Source organism: Papaver somniferum, chromosome 10 (genome assembly GCF_003573695.1).
Source record: "Papaver somniferum cultivar HN1 chromosome 10, ASM357369v1, whole genome shotgun sequence".
Taxonomy (NCBI): Eukaryota; Viridiplantae; Streptophyta; class Magnoliopsida; order Ranunculales; family Papaveraceae; genus Papaver; species Papaver somniferum.
In genome coordinates, this window is record NC_039367.1 from 5445959 (window position 1) to 5464957 (window position 18999).

At 33.7% G+C, this 18999-nt stretch overlaps 3 long non-coding RNA genes across 4 annotated transcripts; 2 read left to right on the top strand and 1 right to left on the bottom strand.

Moving 5' to 3' along the window:
- Positions 1-404: 404 nt before the first annotated feature.
- On the top strand, positions 405-3733 carry LOC113318847. The gene is made up of 2 exons (XR_003344915.1): positions 405-735; positions 2527-3733. It is a non-coding gene; the product is annotated as an uncharacterized LOC113318847 (long non-coding RNA).
- Positions 3734-10634: 6901 nt separating this feature from the next.
- On the top strand, positions 10635-18793 carry LOC113319032. 2 transcript variants are annotated; one of them, XR_003345028.1, is made up of 5 exons: positions 10635-11319; positions 16529-16637; positions 16755-16942; positions 17130-17218; positions 18218-18793. It is a non-coding gene; the product is annotated as an uncharacterized LOC113319032 (long non-coding RNA). The 2 variants fall into 2 exon arrangements; XR_003345027.1 differs by lacking the exon at positions 10635-11319 and having other exon boundaries at positions 16337-16637.
- On the bottom strand, positions 11839-13495 carry LOC113319034. The gene is made up of 2 exons (XR_003345029.1): positions 12959-13495; positions 11839-12694 (listed from the first exon to the last, which is right to left on the bottom strand). It is a non-coding gene; the product is annotated as an uncharacterized LOC113319034 (long non-coding RNA).
- Positions 18794-18999: the final 206 nt, after the last annotated feature.

Sequence of the window (18999 nt, forward strand, 5' to 3'; positions counted from 1 at the left end):
AGGTGGGGAGTTTTGAACGTTCAGAAAAATGATTTGATTTTCGAGGGCGAAAATGAATAAGGTGGGGAGAATGTAACGACCCTCAAGCTCGTCAACGCTGTTAGACCGGCCAAGAGACGAATTAACAGCTAATGACTCGATTAATTAGAAATGAACCTTAAGTAATAGAAATTAAGCTAACAACTATGTAGAAATGAAATTAGTACCATTAAATAGGTATCGAAAAGTTATGCGTAGTAGACATCCCGAATGTGTCAATCGAATACCAGACGAAGAAGATATCAGTTAATTTGAGTGAAGGGTAAAATTATCTTTTTTATTCAAACCGCCTGGCTGCCCTTATCCGTTTCTCAGGCCTTTAGCATTTTTGGTCGTCCTTATCTTCAAGACGTGTCGAAGAGAAATTCTTATTTTCTCTTTTCCGTTCTCTTTCTTCTTCTATGTTCTTCATCTCCTTCTCTTTCTGTTGGTTTCAGTTCGACTGATTGAGCTTAGTATAGTATGAATAATTCATGGAAAGTTAGGTAGCAAGATGAATCGAAGAAGTTGAGGTTGTTTGAGTTCCAGGAGAAGAAAAAAGTGACGTTGATGTCGAATCAAAGTTAGGGTTTCGGTTTAAGTTCAAGAAATGGAAGAATTGTTGAATTAAAAATGGATTTGAGTGCCTGGTGATGAAGAAAAAAAAAGGATTGGTGTTAATTTGTTTGATGCGAAGAAGAAGAATCACAAGATCAGGTAAATTAGGGTTTCCTTAATTTGAAGATTTAATTTGGGGTTTCTTTGTTGATTGATTTCTTTGTGAAATTGAATTTGGTTTGGTAATATATTTCATGGGTTTGTTGTTAATCAGGGTAGAAAGTATTGTATCAGGTTTAATTTCAGTTATTAGGAAATATAATATCTGATTAGGGTTTTACAGAAAAGATTAGGGTTTGGGTTTATCTAATTGAGATTATTATTTGTGATTTCGAGATGGTTTTAGTAAAGTTAGAGCTGATGGTAATTGTATAAGAAGAACAATGGATTTTTTCGGTAGTATGTTATTAAACTGGTGGTGCTGGTTGTGTTATTTATGAGGTGTTGTATCTAGAAATGCGAGATTGCAGGACATGGCAGAGTAGTTGACGTTGAACTGGTGGAGGTGCATATAGTTTGTTAGGTGCAACTGAAGATTGGGTTGAAGTTATGATGAATGAAATTGAATTTTTGTTGTAGAACAGGTTTGGGTATTGAAATACAGTTGGGGATGATATGTCTTGGATGTAGAAGTTGATATGTATTTTGGAATGAAGCTGTGTTGGTTATGGTGAGAGCAAGGAAATGGTGCTGGTGGTAATGTTATGTAATGGATGTTGAACTGGTACTGCAAGTGGAGATGTTATTATTAGAACAGAGTCAATAATGGACTAAGACAGTCGGTGTTGGTGTTGAATTATGATAGGCATGTGGTTGTGTTGAGAATTGAATGGCAGGAATGAAGGTGTCTTTATGTTTGAATTGAAGTTACAATGTTATGGATGATGCAGGTGTTAATGGCATATGTGAAGCTGAGTTTAATTGAACTGGTTATTAAGAGAATGAAGATATGTTTGGAAATATAATTGGGATGTTGTAAAGATACAGGGAGTAAGCGTAATGATGAAATTGTTATTGAAGATGAAATAGTTAAGGTTTAGCATTGATGATGCCACAGGATGTTGGAGATTGATTAAGAATTGGATTAAAATTTAGATTTGTATCTTCAGTTGAGAATAAAGACTTGCTAGTGTTGATGCAGTTAGGACTGTGGTTGAAATTTAAGGAAATGAATCAAGAAATGAATGAACTATTGTAGAAGTAATGAGATGATAGAATTGTTATTTCAAGTGAAAGGCTTATTGCAGTTAGAAATGCATCTTTTGGTCTTGGCATGTTTTGTGATTGCATCTTGTTTGTGCATTAGAAGTTTGGCTTAGGCATTTGGCCTATTAGTCATCCTAGTCAGTCTAGGTGACTTATCTGACTCAGACCATCTGACTGAGATGAATCAGTCTAACCCTGAGTTGACTCATTAACCAGATTTGACTCAGTGGATCTTGGCCGAGTTAATTCATTTGACTAGAGTTAACCATTTGACCAAGACTTGACCTGGACTTACGTTGATTGTTAGATGACCTTTGTTTGTCAGTGACCGTTAGTTGACTCAGATGGACCTGGCCTTTGTTTAACGGGCTTGTGTAGTGGACTTGGGCTTAAATCTTGTTTTCCTATTTTGATGAATTGGACCACTTGTGGTCTGAATTAGACTTTGGTTCCTTATATAAAGTTGTAGATATTCATAAGACCTATTGAATTGATTGTAGAACCAATCTAATTGAATTAGTAAACTTTAGATATGCTAAAGATAGATAATAAAAAGGTGTGGAACCATAAATGGGCTTAGAACCATTAGATAGTTCACTTAGCTTATAACTATTGTATGAACATGTCTTAAGAGCCTTGTATGAGCCTCTTGTATAATCTTTAGAGTGCTTGTGTGATTAACAGTTAGTCGTTATTAACAACGATCGATCTAAAGAATGAACCAGTGGATCATGGATCTCAAGGTAGGCGAGGCTTGTCATCAAAAGAGGTGGGAATTGATAACGAACTCTCTTGTATTCATTATTGTTTTATAAATCTATTTATATTGTGAAAGTGATGCATATTTTTGTTACTATAGGATATGTATATGCATGTATTATTTGTGTGTAATAGAAACTAGTTTTCTTTTACATTTTGGGATGGGCTTGGATCTTTAGAAACAACTAATATCTGTGTTTTGGGAGTAATTACTTATCTTCAAAATGTGTTTTTTTCATTGACTGGAAAGTGATTACAATCTTTACTTTCTGTTAGCATGAAAGGAAGAGGGTTTCCTTTTGATTGGTGTATAGAATGAGTTCCTTCACCGCACTTTATACCTAGTTTTTAAGCACTTGTGTAGGGGCGTAAAAGCATCCAATATTAAATAGGCCCGGAGGGTATCCTTAAGTGGGTACTGAGGTGTCCAATATTACCATAGGAGGCGTAAAAGCAGCGTATGGAATACTTTTTCATAGAGGGGACTATTCTGTATACATGTATGTTTACTGTTCTTTTAAATTACTTTCAAAAGCTATTATATTATGTTTTGGTGTTCAGAGAGAATGACTTGATATGTCGAGTGTGCGTAGAATGAGGTGCTGGTAAGGTACATATCGTTTACGACTTCGAGGACGGAAAACCTCAGGGGGCTTTAATGATCATTGAAGAATCCGCAACAGTCATGCCTTGCTACTCCGAAGGAAGACGTCGCTCAACTATTATTTATGTTGTGAATATGTGCCGGTTTATTAGTTGGTAGAACTTTATATTTCAGTAAAACTTATTATTTTAATATGCTTTATCTGTTTTTTTATCGGTTTTTTAGCAAAACCTGCATTCTCTTTAAATCATTCTAGTGATTACTCGAAAGTTAGTTGTTATTTCTAATTGGCACCCTTCGGGATGATGTGCTCACTCAATTCCCACTTCCAGTTTCAGAGACATATCAGGATGCGTACGTGGCGATGAAAGCTTCGAGGATTTTATTTTCTTAGTTGGTTAGCTTCCGCTATATTTATTTTTTGTTTATATTCTTCTTTGTAAACCAACTCACTACTGAATATGTATCACTTGAGAGGAGTTCTTGTATTTATTTCTGAGAGGGTTAAATTCGGTTAATCTTTGTTTAGAACTTGTTTCTTAGTGTTTTAAATAGATGTTTTAGATCGTTAGTGCCTCATTTTATAGTTAATCTCTTGGATTAGTCAGCTGCTAGCTTAGGGGGCGCTACAATGTTGGTATCAGAGCTCACCGTTAGATATTTTATGGGAAACAATAGATAATAGCCTGTGCCATATAGATTGTTAGATTAGTTTAGAACTGGGTTGGGTCTGTGAGATAAATCTTAATCATTAAAAAATAATCAAGAACTAAAATATTTTTGAATTGAATTGATTGATTGATTTGTTGAGCATTTTGATTGCTTGCTTCTTGTTTTTGAGTGTATATATTTATGAAATAAAAATTGTAGGTTGAAACCAGATACATTATAGTTTAGAAATTTCAACAGAGATAGAGATAAGTTAGTCTCAGTTTTTTTTAACACTTAGATAATCTAGCACTGGAGAATAGTGAGGTTTGAAATTCTAGTGTGTTTGTGTTGTCTTTGTTCGTAGGAAACCATCGTCAGGTCTTGCTAACCTGGACATGCCAACTACAAGCATGGATTATAATTCATATTAGGAAGACTTGCTTCTATTAGTGAACTGATAGATCCCAAATTTTACTTAGAAAATAATAGAGTAGCTTTTCTCGTAATTAGAACCATTAATCTATTAAATTAGAAATAAAGTTAAATTGTAAAAGTAATTAAGATAATAGTTCGACCATTAGTGTTAATAATAATAAATGATAATAAGATCACTAATAATCATAACAAAAGTAATATAACCATTATCAAATAGTATTGTATTGAACTTTATCTAATTAAAATTATATTAGTAAGTGTGTAACGATAAAAGTAATAATTAGGATCCAGTAGCTACCCAAAATTATTAGTAATTAAGTACGGTCAGATTTTGTAAATTAAATAAAATTAGAAATACATAGGTAATATAAGACTTACTAGATTAAACCTAAGAACGTGCTGATGTATTGCATAAAAAGACTAAAATTCGTAGTAATCTTATAACCAAGTTTTCTTTAGATCAATAATTGATTTAGTAAATCATCAAAATTAAACAAACATACGTGAGGAAGTAGTAATAATATTTGGATGCTTAGTACGACAATAGGCTCGAAAGTTAAAATAAATTTATATTTAAATAAGATACTTTACATTAATAGGAAAATCTAAAGACTATTAGGATACACTAAAATTTTATGCAGACCCGAATTGAAATATTAGTAAGTTACCAACGCCAATATTTTACAAGATATAGTATGCTTTTTAATAAGTAGAAATAAAATCAAGTATATTAAACCTTACGTGAATGTAAAGTTATATTTCGAAAGTTAAGATTTAGTGTACCAATAGGACTACCAACAAACCAATAACGACAATAATAAATATATGGAAGTGACACTGCCGATAATTGTATTTCAATAGTTATGTTAATAGAAAACTTAAGGTAGATAATATTTAGAAAATTTATATATCGTATAACAGCAAAGTTAAAATATCAGATAATTTAGTTTTTCGTGAAATCAAATTTAGATTAGTTATATGGGTAAATATATATATAAATAATATGGAACTATATAATATTAATAAATTATTAAATATTAGACTATAATTATTAGCGCGGAGAACTTAGACGTACTTATCTGATAGAAATAAACTCAGTATAGTGAGTTAGAGGAAATACTTTATGAAATAGAAAAGTTAGTTTATTGAACCTAGCGCTAAAAATTATAGAATTTAGTTATAGAAAACCAAATAGACTTGTGTTTCATTTCTTGTTGGTTTGAAATCATTTAAAATGAGTTTTTTTTCTTTCTTTTCGTGCGTTTGTAAGTATGAGCAGTACTTGCATTTAGTTAAGAGATAGTAATTCTCTATAAGGTGGGGAGTTTTGAACGTTCAGAAGGATGATTTGATTTTCGAGGACGAAAACGAATAAGGTGGGAAGAATGTGACGACCCTCAAGATCGTCAACGCTGTTAGACCGGTCAAGAGACGAATTAACCGCTAATGACTCGATTAATTAGAAATGAACCTTAATTAATAGAAATTAAGCTAAAAATGATCTGGATATGAATTAGTACCATTGAATATGTCTCGAAAAGTTATGCGTAGTGGACAAGAAGATATCATTTAGTTTGAGTGAAGGGTAAAAATTTCTTTTCGTTTCAAACCGCCTGGCTGACCTTATTCGTTTCTCAGGTGCCTTTAGCATTTTTGGTCATCCTTATCTTCAAGACGTGTCGAAGAGAAATTCTTATTTTCTCTTTTCCATTCTCTTTCTTCTTCTTTTCTTCTTCTCTGTTCTTCATCTCCTTCTCTTTCTGTTGGTTTCAATTCGACTGATTGAGCTTAGTTTAATATGAATAATTCATGGAAAGTTAGGTAACACGATGAATCAAAGAAGTTGAGGTTGCTTGAGTTCCATGAGAATAAGAAAGTGACGTTGATGTCGAATCGAAGTTAGGGTTTCGCTTTAAGTTCAAGATATGGAAGAATTTTCTAATTAAAAATGGATTTGAGTGCCTGGTGATCAAGAACAAAAAGGGTTCGTGTTAATTTGTTGATGCGAAGCTGTTCTTATGAAGAAGAATTACATGATCAAGTAAATTAGGGTTTCCTTAATTTGAAGATTTAATTTGGGGTTTCTATGTTGATTGATTTCTTTGTGAAATTGAATTTGGTTCGGTACTATATTTCATAGGTTTGTTGTTAATCAGGGTAGAAAGTATTGTATCAGGTTTAAAATTTTAGTTATTAGGAAATATAATCTCTGATTAGGGTTTTACAGAGAAGATTGGGGCTTGGGTTTATCTAATTGAGATTATTGTTAGTGATTTCGAGATGGTGTTGGTGAAGTTAGAGCTGATGGTAATTGTACAAGAAGAACAATGGATTTTGTTAGTAGTATGTTATTAAACTGGTGGTGCTGGTTGTGTTATTTAGGATGTGTTGTATCTAGAGATGGTGGTTTGTTAGTTTATTGAGATTGCAGGACAGGGCATAGTAGTTGATGTTGAAATGGTGGAGGTACATATAGTTAGTTAGGTGCAGCTGAAGAGTGGGTTGAAGTTATGATGAATGAAATGGAATTTTTGTTGTAGAACAGGTTTGGGTATTGAAATAAAGTTGGGGATGATATGTCTTGGATGTAGAAGTTGATGTTTATTTTGGAATGAAGTTGTGTTGGTTGTGGTGAGAGCAAGGAAATGGTGCTGGTGGTAATGTTATGTAATGGATGTTGAACTGGTACTGCAAGTGGAGATGTTATGGTTAGAACAGAGTCAATAATGGACTAAGACAGTCGGTGTCGGTGTTGAATTATGATAGGAATGTGGTTGTGTTGAGAATTGAATGACAGAAATGAAGGTGTTTTTATGTTTGAATTGAAGTTACAATGATATGGATGATGCAGGTGTTAGTGGCATATGTGAAGCTGAGTTTAGTTAAACTGATTATGAAGATAATGAAGATATGTTTGGAAATATAATTGGGATGTTGTAAAGATACAAGGAGGAAGCCTAGTGATGAAATTGTTGTTGAAGATAAAATAGTTAAGGTTTAGCATTGATGATGCCACGGGCTGTTGGAGATTGATTAAGAATTGGATTAAAAGTTAGATTTGTATCTTCAGTTGAGAATAAAGACTTGCTAGTGTTGGTGCAGTTAGGACTGTGGTTGAAATTTAAGGAAATGAATCAAGAAATGAATGAACTGTTGTAGAAGTAATGAGATGATAGAATTGTTATTTCAAGTGAAAGGCTTATTGCAGTTAGAAATGCATCTTTTGGTCTTGGCATGTTTTGTGATTGCATCTTGTTTGTGCATTAGAAGTTTGGCTTAGGCATTTGGCCTATTAGTCATCCTAGTCAGTCTAGATGACTTATCTGACTCAGACCATCTGACTGAGATGAATCAGTCTAACCCTGACTTGACTAATTAACCAGACTTGACTCAGTGGATCTTGACCGAGTTAACTCATTTGACTAGAGTTGACCATTTGACCTGGACTTACGTTGACTATTAGATGACCTTTGTTTGTGCTTGACCGTTAGTTGACTCAGATGGACCTGGCCTTAGTTTAACGGGCTTGTGTAGTGGATTTGGGCTTAAATATAGTTTTCCTATTTTGATGAATTGGACCACTTGTGGTCTGAATTAGACTTTGGTTCCTTCTACAATGTTGTAGATATTCATAAGACCTGTTGAATTGACTGTAGAACCAATCTAATTGAATTAGTAAACTTTAGATATGCTAAAGATAGATAATAAAAAGGTGTAGAACCATTAGATAGTTCACTTACCTTATAACTAGGGAATTGTATGAAAATGTGTTAAGAGCCTTGTATGAGCCTCTTGGCTAATCTTTAAAGTGCTTGTGTGATTAACAGTTAGTCTTTATTAACAACGATCGATCTAAGGAGTGAACCAGTGGATCATGGATCTCAAGGTAGGCGAGGCTTGTCATCAAAAGAGGTGGTAATTGATAACAAACTCTCTTGTATTCATTATTGTTTTATAAATCTACTTATATTGTGAAATTCATGCATATTTTTGTTACTATAGGATATGTGTATGCATGTATTATTTGTGTGCAATACAAACTAGTTTTCTTTTATATTTTGGGATGGGCTTGGATCTTTAGAAACAACTAATATCTGTGTTTTGGGAGTAATTACTTATCTTCAAAATGTGTTTTTTTCATTGACTGGAAAGTGATTACAATCTTTACTTTCTGTTTGCATGAAAGGAAGAGGGTTTCCTTTTGATTGGTGTATAGAATGAGTTCCTTCACCGCACTTTATACCTAGTTTTTAAGCACTTGTGTAGGGGCGTAAAAGCATCCAATATTAAATAGGCCCGGAGGGTATCCTTAAGTGGAAACTGAGGTGTCCAATATTACCATAGGAGGCGTAAAAGCAGCCTATGGAATACTTTTTCATAGAGGGGACTATTCTGTATGCATGTATGTTTACTGTTCTTTTAAATTACTTTCAAAAGCTATATAATATTATGTTTTGGTGTTTATAGAGAATGACTTGATATGTAGAGTGTGCGTAGAATGAGGTACTGGTAAGGTACAAATCGTTTACGACTTCGAGGCCGAAAAACTTCAGGGGGGATTTAATGATCATTGAAGAATCCGCAACAGTCATGCCTTGCTACTCCGAAGGAAGACGTCGCTTACCTATTATTTAGTGCCGGTTTATTGGTTGGTAGAACTTTATATTTCAGTACAACTTATTATTTTAATATGCTTTATCTGTTTTTCCGCGTTTTATCGTTTTTTTAGCGAAACCTGCATTTTCTTTAAGTCATTCTAGTGATTACTCGAAAGTTAGTTGTTATTTCTACTGGGCACCCTTCGGGATGATGTGCTCACTCAATTCCCACTTCCATTTTCAGAGACAGATCAAGATGTGTACGTGGCGATGAAAGCTTCGAGGAGTTGGTTATCTTCCTCTATGTTTATTTTGTGTTTATATTCTTCTTTATAAACCAACTCACTACTGAATATGTATCACTTGAGAGGAGTTCTTGTATTTATTTCTGAGAGGGTTTAGATTCGGGTTAATATTGTTTAGAACTTGTTTCTTAGTGTTTTAAATAGATGTTTTAGATCGTTAGTGCCTCATTTTATAGTTAATCTCTTGGATTAGTCAGCTGCTAGCTTAGGAGGTGCTACAATGTTGGTATCAGAGCTCACCATTAGATCTTATATGAGAAACAACAGATAATAGCCAGTGCCATATAGATTGTTAGATTAGTTTAGAACTGGGTTGGGTCTGTGAGATAAATCTTAATCATTAAAAATAATCAAGAACTAAATTATTTTTGAATTGATTGATTGATTTGTTCAGCATGTTGATTGCTTGCTTCTTGTTTTTGCGTGTATATATTTATGAAATAAAAATTGTATGTTGAAACCAGATACATTATAGTTTAGAAATTTCAATAGAGATACAAATAAGTTAGTCTCGGTTTTTTTTAACACTTAGATAATCTAGCACTGGAGAATAGTGAGGTTTGAAATTCTGGTGTTTTTGTGTTGTCTTTGTTCATAGGAAACCATCGTCGGATCTTGCTAACCTGGACAGGCCAACTACAAGCATGGATTACCATTCATATTAGGAAGACTTGCTTCTATTAGTGAACTGATAGATTCCAAATTTTACTTAGAAAATAATAGAGTAGATTTTCTCGTAATTAGAACCATTAAAAATAATAATTTAGAAATGAAGTTAAATTATAAAAGTAATTAAGATAATAGTTCGACCATTAGTGTTAATAATAATAAATGATAATAAGATCACTAATAATCATAACAAAAGTAATATAACACTTATCAAATAGTATTATATTGAACTTTATCTAATTAAAATTGTATTAGTAAGTGTATAACGATAAAAGTAATAATTAGGATCAAGTAGCTACGCAAAATTATTAGTAATTAATTACGGTCAGATTTTGTAAATTAAATAAAATTAGAAACACATTCTTTTGCATTTAAATCAGATAGGTAATATAAGACTTACTAGATTAGACCTAAGAACGTGCTGATATATTGCATAAAAAGACTGCAATCCGTAGTAATCTTATAACCAGGTTTTCTTTAGTTCAATAATTGATTTAGTAAATCATCGAAATTAAAAAAACATACGTGAAGAAGTAGTAATAATATTTGGATGCTTAGTACAACAATAGACTTGAAAGCTAAAATAAATTCGTAGGAAAATCTAAAGACTATTAAGATACACTAAAATTTTATGCAGACCCGAATTGAAATATTAGTAAGTTAGCAACGCCAATATTTTACAAGATATAGTACCTGGATTTAGTACGAATAAATAAAATCAAGTACATTAATCCTTACATGAATGTAAAGTTATATTTCGAAAGGGGGCAATACCCTGTTGGGGGACCAAAATATTGCAATTGACAAAATAAGGGGTGGATTTATTAAAATTCCTAACTAAAGGACTTCGGTCTTTTTCGTCCTTGACAAATTTGAAAATGAAATCCGCGTCCCAAAGTACATGCCTATTTTTTTGTTGTCCTCGTTTTCGTGTTGTCCAAGACAATTTGCTTTACACTTTGTTATCCACCACATATACTCGGGACAATTCTCTTTACACCTTGATATACACCGGGTTGATAGCGAGGACAACATGGACAATTCTCTTTACACCTTGGTATACACCGGGCTTGGCAACGAGGACAACATGGACAACTCTGTTTACACTAAATTAGCGCGAGCTGGACCTATGTGCCCGTGCCGATGGGCTCCACTTTACAATAGCGCAATGGAGATTACAACCGAATAATACTATTTTAATGCACTACCCTTCCGATAAATAAAAAAATAGAAGTTTTCTCCTATTTCTTCATTCCCGTTTCGTTCTTCGCCCAGTGAACTCTTCTGCTAATCGATGGAAGTTTTGAGATGAGTAGATTAGAATTTGATTGATTAATTTGGAGGATTCATTTTGTGCCTGATTACCTTAGGAATGAACGATTTTGACTACACAAACAACGATTACTTCTTCACGGTTTCAGGGTGTGTTCTTCCGGACTTATCAGCTCCGTTAAAGGTGAGTTCTTCTTTTCGTTAGAATTAATAGTATAATCGCATGCGCGATGCGCCTGATGTGCAAAACTAATGCTATAATAATTCCGAACTGCAGAAAGAAGAAAAAAAGAATTGCGAATTTTTTTTAGGTACATATGACATAAAGATGACCACATACATATTTTAGATTATTGTTTGGTTAGCATCAAATCAATTGATATGTATAAAAGTAGTTATCGAAGGTATTTATATTGGACAAAATACTAAACAAACAACACCATATAGTTTCAAGAAGCTCGAGCTCGTCTCACCATCAAGACCCCAAAGAGTTTCTAATCACAACATTCTTCGGATGTGCTCCTAAAGGTCAGAATTATTGTGATCTGGCAAAGGATCAAGACTAAACCCCACAGTTACTGGATGATAAAGGATCATAAGAATAGAGCAAGATTTGCGAACAAATGAAAAAGTTGACTGCATGACAATATCCCACATATATTTGTTAACATTAGGTTGATGATTTTAATGTTCAATCTGCACGTAAAAAGTAAAACCTTAAAACGTTCACATAACCGTCAACATGAAACAAAGTTTGAGGAGGTAAAAGAGGAAACTCGCCCATCGAAAAGAAAGGAAACCAATTCATACATCGATCACCAAGGCAATCTTAGTGGACAAAATCGAACTACTCAATCTAAACAACCAAAAATCAAAATTACACATGAGACAAAAATACGAGAATCACCCTCTGAGCCACCAATATCTGCATTAAATATGTGCTCAAATGTGGATATCTGCAAAAATACTCTAGTTCATCTCAACAAAAACGCTCAATAGTTCATATCCTCAAATTCAACAAAAACAAAATAAAAAGGCCAACAAATAATATGGAAACTAATCACTAAACTTCTGAAATTGTCATGGAAATAAAATACCTTTATATACCTATCATCCCCAGTATTAAAAGGCAAATAATATGTACTAAGACTGATCAATTTAGGCAGGGATCCTAATCACATTTTTATGGCCATTCAACAACAATGGTTCCTAATTGGGCGTCCGACTTGCATTCCTGACAAACACAAATAGGTGTATGGTTAACCTAAGCCTCCATCTACAACGTTGTTTCTAAAATTCCCAAGCTGACATTGCGAAATTCAATAGGAATGTCCTGTAAGTGTAACCCTCACCTGAACCCCTTCGGCCTGTGTATATTCCATTGAGTGTAACAAAGGGACAACTTACTTCAGGTTAGGGAATTTTGTAAGATAAATACTCTATATACCTGATTGTTGAGTATATTGCTCCCCCATAGACAGTTCAGATTCAGCTTTGCTATTATGATCCCCAACGAAAAGGACCTTGATCAGCTTCTATAATAAGGACACAGATCCCTGCTACAAAACATAAAGACATACAAACACAACTCTATCAAAGATGACCAACAAATGTCCAATACAATTCTTATCTCAAACATCTTAATCAAGGTTATGTGTCTTTAAAACTATATAAAACTAAGTTGCTTCCCTGCTAAGTTAGTCTGGAATGTCGAAGGAAATAAAACCCATCAAACTGAATTATAATCTGTTTGACATTTTCACGAACAACTAAAGCTCATAAACTGTGATGAGAAAATCAAAATATATGTAGCATTCTCTTACCAACTCTTTAGAGGAATGAATATCCATTTATCTTGCAAATTTGTTCCAGAGGAACCAAATATGTTAGGATGACAAAATTGAAACCAAAATTTCTTTTGATAGAAATTGTGTGAACTCAATTGATGAAAGAATGGGAGAAAATGCGAAAAATTGAAATTTCGTGCTGGGAAACTTGAAATCGAGTTCAACTTTTTCTGATAGAAAATTGTGTGCAGTACATTGGGGTTCGAAGAAAGAACGGAAATGGTATCTCGACTAAATCCCCAAAATAACTAAACCCTATCCTGGATTTCAGTTCTTCTCTATTTCGTGTGGAGATGAAAATCATTAACGGACATAGGTGTAGCGGTGCTGCTATTTCTGCTGGTGTTGATCATGGTGTCAGTGGTGAATCGCGTGGGGAAGATTTCGATTAAGAAAGGAATCGTAGAGAACGGGAGAACTCTAAGTTCAGTTCGACTTTGTTTTAGAAAGAAGAAATAAATATGGATACCATGTATTTTCCCCTCAATTGAACGAAATTAACGAAAAGGTACGAAGAAACACAAAAACACGGAGGGGTATTTTGGATTATTTCTGTGCCGCGGTTGAAAAGACCCCTTTTCTTTATTATAGTACTAGGATATGACCCGTGTCGTAACGACACAGGCTTTGATTCAGAATGTTTGCTTCACTTGTTCAATTAGTTATATTATTGTGAATCATACTCCTTAGGAGTTCAATGTGGAATAAGACATCATTATTGTGACGATTTCACAATATTATGAATTTGTATCATGTATATTACTTTATATCATTAGTTGTTAGTGTGATGGACCTGATGATCGATCTATCAACAATGAAATTGGCAATGAAACATTTTTCCACCGTTGTTTTTATGTTTATGAAGTTGTAAAATGTGATGGTCCTATTTCTATACCGCCAAATTATCATTTACCGTTTTTCTATCCATTGCAATCATTCGATGATGCCTGTGAATGCAGTTCAATTACTTCGATTTACTGAATTTTTTTAGTATTCCTACTTATAATTAAAGAGAATCTCCAACAATATTATTATTAATTCGGTTAGAGTGCCAATTCGTATACCTTAACTCAGAAAACTCAACTACATCTGTGTCTCCCAGTAAAGAAATCTTGTGGTTGCTCATCTTTTCCCGTCATTCGATTTTAGACTCCCTTTGTCATTGCTTGAATAGTTCTATCAATTTTTCCATTTGGTTTTATTAGTGTAACATTCAAAGAAAATTAGGGAAGTATGTTAGATTCTATTGGTACTGAACGGCTGTTAAACCTAAAACGTGTTCCAATTATGGTAGCCTTCTTAAATTCCTATCCATCGGCGGTCAACCTATGAGGGAGGTAATGTATTTCCATGGTATTTTTTGGTCCTCTTTTATGTTCTTGGTGTATGACAATTTTTCAATAAACTTTCATTAACCATAAATTTTGCAAGCGATACGTTAAAATCTGATTGATACCATCAGATTTCAACCAAAGATTGTGAAGTAACACATGAGAGGGTGTTCTGTGATCATTCTATTTTAAAATCCTACACGAAGGATGTGCCCATCAAATCCTCATACGGGTATCAGTAGGCATAAGCTGGTCAATCAACGGTTCTTGATATTCTAATGCATTTTTTTCATCGAATATAATTCAAACCAATCACATCCTCTTGGAGTTTTTGAATCTAGGGGTGGGAAAGTATGGATCTTAAAAACGGCTTACATTCAGATTTCGTGTTAGAAAAACTTTTGCTTATTGTCAGATTCCTAGACAATAATGATATATAAATCTAATGCGAAGGCTTCTAATGGTCCACATAGGGGTGTCAACGGGTCCGGGTCCTCCCGGGTATCACTAGATCCGGATCCGGACCCTACTTATAAAGGTCGGGTCCGGTTCCTAAACTTGTGAACCCAGAACCGGACCCGTTTAAATACCCGGGTACCCGTCGGTTCCGGATACCCATTGGGTCTAAAGAAAACTATTTAAAATTCTCAAAAACTTAATATATTTCTCTTTTTAGCTTGGATTTAAGTAATTTTTATAAAAAATTATTATTATTTCTTATGAATGTACTAAATAAAGATTAAATGTAAGAGAAAAAATTTTAATGAGTAAAATATCAAAGCTAAAACTAGAAAAAATACTTATAATTTTGCTAAAAACATGAATAAAAGAATGAATAAACGGGTACCCGATACCCGCGGGTACCCAATGGGTATTACCCGTTTGGACCCGTTTAAATTCGGGTCCAATCGGGTAATTACCCGTCGGGTCCTAAGTAGCTAATGGGTCCAACTTTAGGACCCGGAACCGGACCCTAATATACCGGGTCCAGTTCCGGATCCGGGTAATGGGTACCCATTGACAGCCCTAGATCCACACCATAAACAATATACCAAAAACCAAAATAGTTATTTCTAGGAAATGTATGTTTGTCTGACATTTCCCTAAAAAAGAAAGCAAAAAAATAAAATCTCTAAGATATGCCTGCACCGTATGAAGAGATGTAATTTCAAGGTTCATATAATATAAAGAAAAAGAATATTAATCATGAATCCTCAATCCATTTGATACCAACATGTACATGACATAGTCCAAATAAGAAGTTGAAACTCTCCAGCAGAAGTAGCAATACAGTTAAAAAAATATTTAAAAATTCTAAGGGCAATAACAATGGAACCGGGGCTTTCTTCGTTAATTATTTTCACTCCATGAAAATCTTCTTGATTTTGGCTGAAGAAGTCAAAGTTAAATTGGACAACATAAAAAAAATAAAAGACTAAATGATATGGGTATTAGAAAACCTAATATAAAAGTAAAAATGAATAGAGAACAATCATATTTGAATATCATTTAACTTCAAACGAAGAAACAAAATCCTTATCACAAAATACGACATTAATGAATAAAAACAAAACGAAATCAAATTGCATATATGACCAAAAAATTTAGGCACGAGGCACCACCATTCTTCCATATGCTAAAAATATAGATTTTGATTATGAAAGGATTAAGTTAAAAGGGAATTTAATTTTGAAAAAAAAAATGGTTTCACATTAAATGGGAAAAGTAACTCCCAAATAAATGACATTAAGAGGGTGGAGAGGAAATTCAAAAACTTATTAAATATGTGGCACAATCTAGATCACTATTTGGATGCTAAAAATATAAATTGATAATCTTAAATCTGGAGCTCAATCTCAACCCTTCTTTATATGATAAAAATGTAGATTGAAAAACTTAAATCTAGACCGTCCTTTATGTGTCCCAAATGCAGGTAACCGTCCATATGGAAAATCACCACTGTCCGTTATAATATAGAATATAGATATGATAGGTCTTCATTTCAACTCCTGTGGCTGTATTCATAGCTATGTGAATTGATGAAACTTCATTTATTTGTTTTTCTGGATTAGGGTTTTCATAAAGTTTAGGGTGGTGTTGGTGTATTGTGAGTTTGAACCTTATTTAGGTCAATATTAAAATCACAAAGAGATACCGATTGCAAATTGTGCATACGGAGTGTCTACTGATGCACATGTCAATGTGGTCGTGTCAGATTCGTGATTGATTGGTTGAGATTATTGGTACTTTGAGATTTGGGGGTTTTCTATTGGTACTTAGTAGAAAGCATCAATCGAAAAACTCATCATACCCACAGCTCGGAGGTAATTTTACATGGCTACATATAGGAAACTAAAAGTTTTTTTCAATGCCAATGTTCATCAATATCATCAGAGCCTAGATGTTTTAATTTGGTGAATCAAATTTGTTTTTTGGCACAGGTGGGTGACATGAGAACTCTCTTCAGATCTTACTAGCTGGAAAGTATCTCTTGCACACATCGCGCACTTCTTCGTAAGAGTTGTTGATTTTCCTTCTCAATCCACTGCTGATTTGTTCAGAAATTGAGTCTAATCTCAAATATTGTCTTCTTGAAAACTGAAAAAATTTCTCGATTCAGTATTAATGAGTACGTATATCTTATTAATTTTTTAATTTTACTGTTGGAACTATAGCAGTGTCTGTCACTATGTTCAACGAAGGATTGCCTCATTGCAGGGGTGACCTTACCTTGTCTATAGTTGTATGTCATATCTTTGTTTTTAGTGTGCTTGTGATTGACTAAGTTTTCTTACCAATCTATGTTTTCATTGTAGGTTCCAGTTTGGTCATCACTAGTTCCAATAAAGGATTGCCTTATTGCAGGGGTGAGCTTACCTTGTCTATAGTTGCAGTTGATTAACAGGTACTGTCTCTAGCTCCCACAAATGCAGCTGAACATTTGGTTTTATTCAGTTAATAATCTCAAAGGCACACTAAGGCTTGAATAACCCATTGTTCTCTTGTGATTACAGGGAGGTTACAGTAGTAACCTTCAGAATTTAACAACCATTACTTTCACATATTATGGATCTTCATACGGATAGGTTGTACGTCATATCTTTGTTTTCCTGTGCTTGTAACTAACTGAGTTTTCTTTCCCAGTTGATGCAATATTGGTCGTTATAGGTTCCAGTTTCACACACCTTTAGGTGAATTTCTCTGTGTTGTGACTATAACTATAGCTTAAATGTTTTAAGTTGTACTTTAAATGTGCATTTAGTAGGCTCATGTTCAATGCAATGTTTGCTAGCATGGAGTAGAGATTCATGTAATGTTTCAATGACTAAATAGTAATAGATCTGTGGCACAATGGTATCATGTCTTACTCCATGTCCGAAGCTTGTGCCTTTGGTTCAGTCAGGTTCACTACCTCATGTTTGGAACTAACAGAACTAATAGAATTTGCTATTAATCTGTCATAAGGGATCTGAGAAACAACACTATTAACTCTTGACTTTTGTTTTAAGCGAATGCATATTTTAGATTTTGATACTGGTTAGTTAATCGAAGTTGAAGTAGCAATTTTTTTTTTTGAGATTTTTGAGTTGATATTATGTTTGTTTTTTTATTTTTTGTGTTACTGTGATAAAGATTAGATATACATTATTGCAAGGCCCTACTATAGTTATTCAGGTTTCTAATGCGGATATATAAGTTGTTGATGTATCTATTTGTTTTGCTTTCTGCTTTTGAATGGAACTAACCTTATGTGCAAGCTAAGGCTATTTAGCAAAACAAACACGATAAGTTTCTATTGCCGATACTATCACTATCATAGTAACATTACAATGTCAAACTATCCTTTAAATCTGACCTTGGAATTCCGTTTCAGTTTAATATAACCTTCTTCCACATTCTCTAGGGCCCAAGTTTATCTGGCTCAAGTCATATGTTGTGCGTGTCTGAGCCAAACGGGAAACTTTTGAGTTTGGCGTTGGCGCTTCGAGCAAAATGGAATTCCTCTGGTTCTAGAATGTTTATCTAACGCTGTCGGAAATACTGTGAATAATGCACTGGGAGCCGTGTATTATCTTTGTAACTCTGTGAATAAGTAAGAGATCTTAAGCCTGAAGTCGTTGGGGGTAAAGCATGGTACTCGACTTACTCTTGTGTTTTTGAGATAATGGCCTGGCATCGTAATCCTGTCTTCCAATATTTTGTAATCTTCTTTTTTTATTAGCTGCACATAAACGTCAATCATTTGATTTTTTATCTTTGATCCACTTATGACTAAATCTGAATCTGTACAAGTGTGGTGGTGTATGGTATAACCCACCATAATTTTGTCTTGCACCATAGTCTTGCTCTCTATCAAATGTCAGTGTAGTGCTACTTGTCTAGTTAAAGGATGGAGTTTTATCTGTTATGTAATCTTTTCTCCAGTTCTTCTTTGTTTTTGATTAATTCTCAACTGAATCATGAAGATCTGATTGATTTCATGATGTTTTCACTTTCTTTTTCCAGTTTTGGTAGTTCGATTTCATGATGTTATACTCAAATTAAAGTGTTTCGATTCTATTTTTTCATAGATTCGCTACTTGTTTTTCACATGCAGCTAAATTTTAGATTATGAATCAGCAGTACATATATGGTGTACTGAAAAATTATGCTTTAATTTTGTTATTTTTGTAGTTTTGGATATTA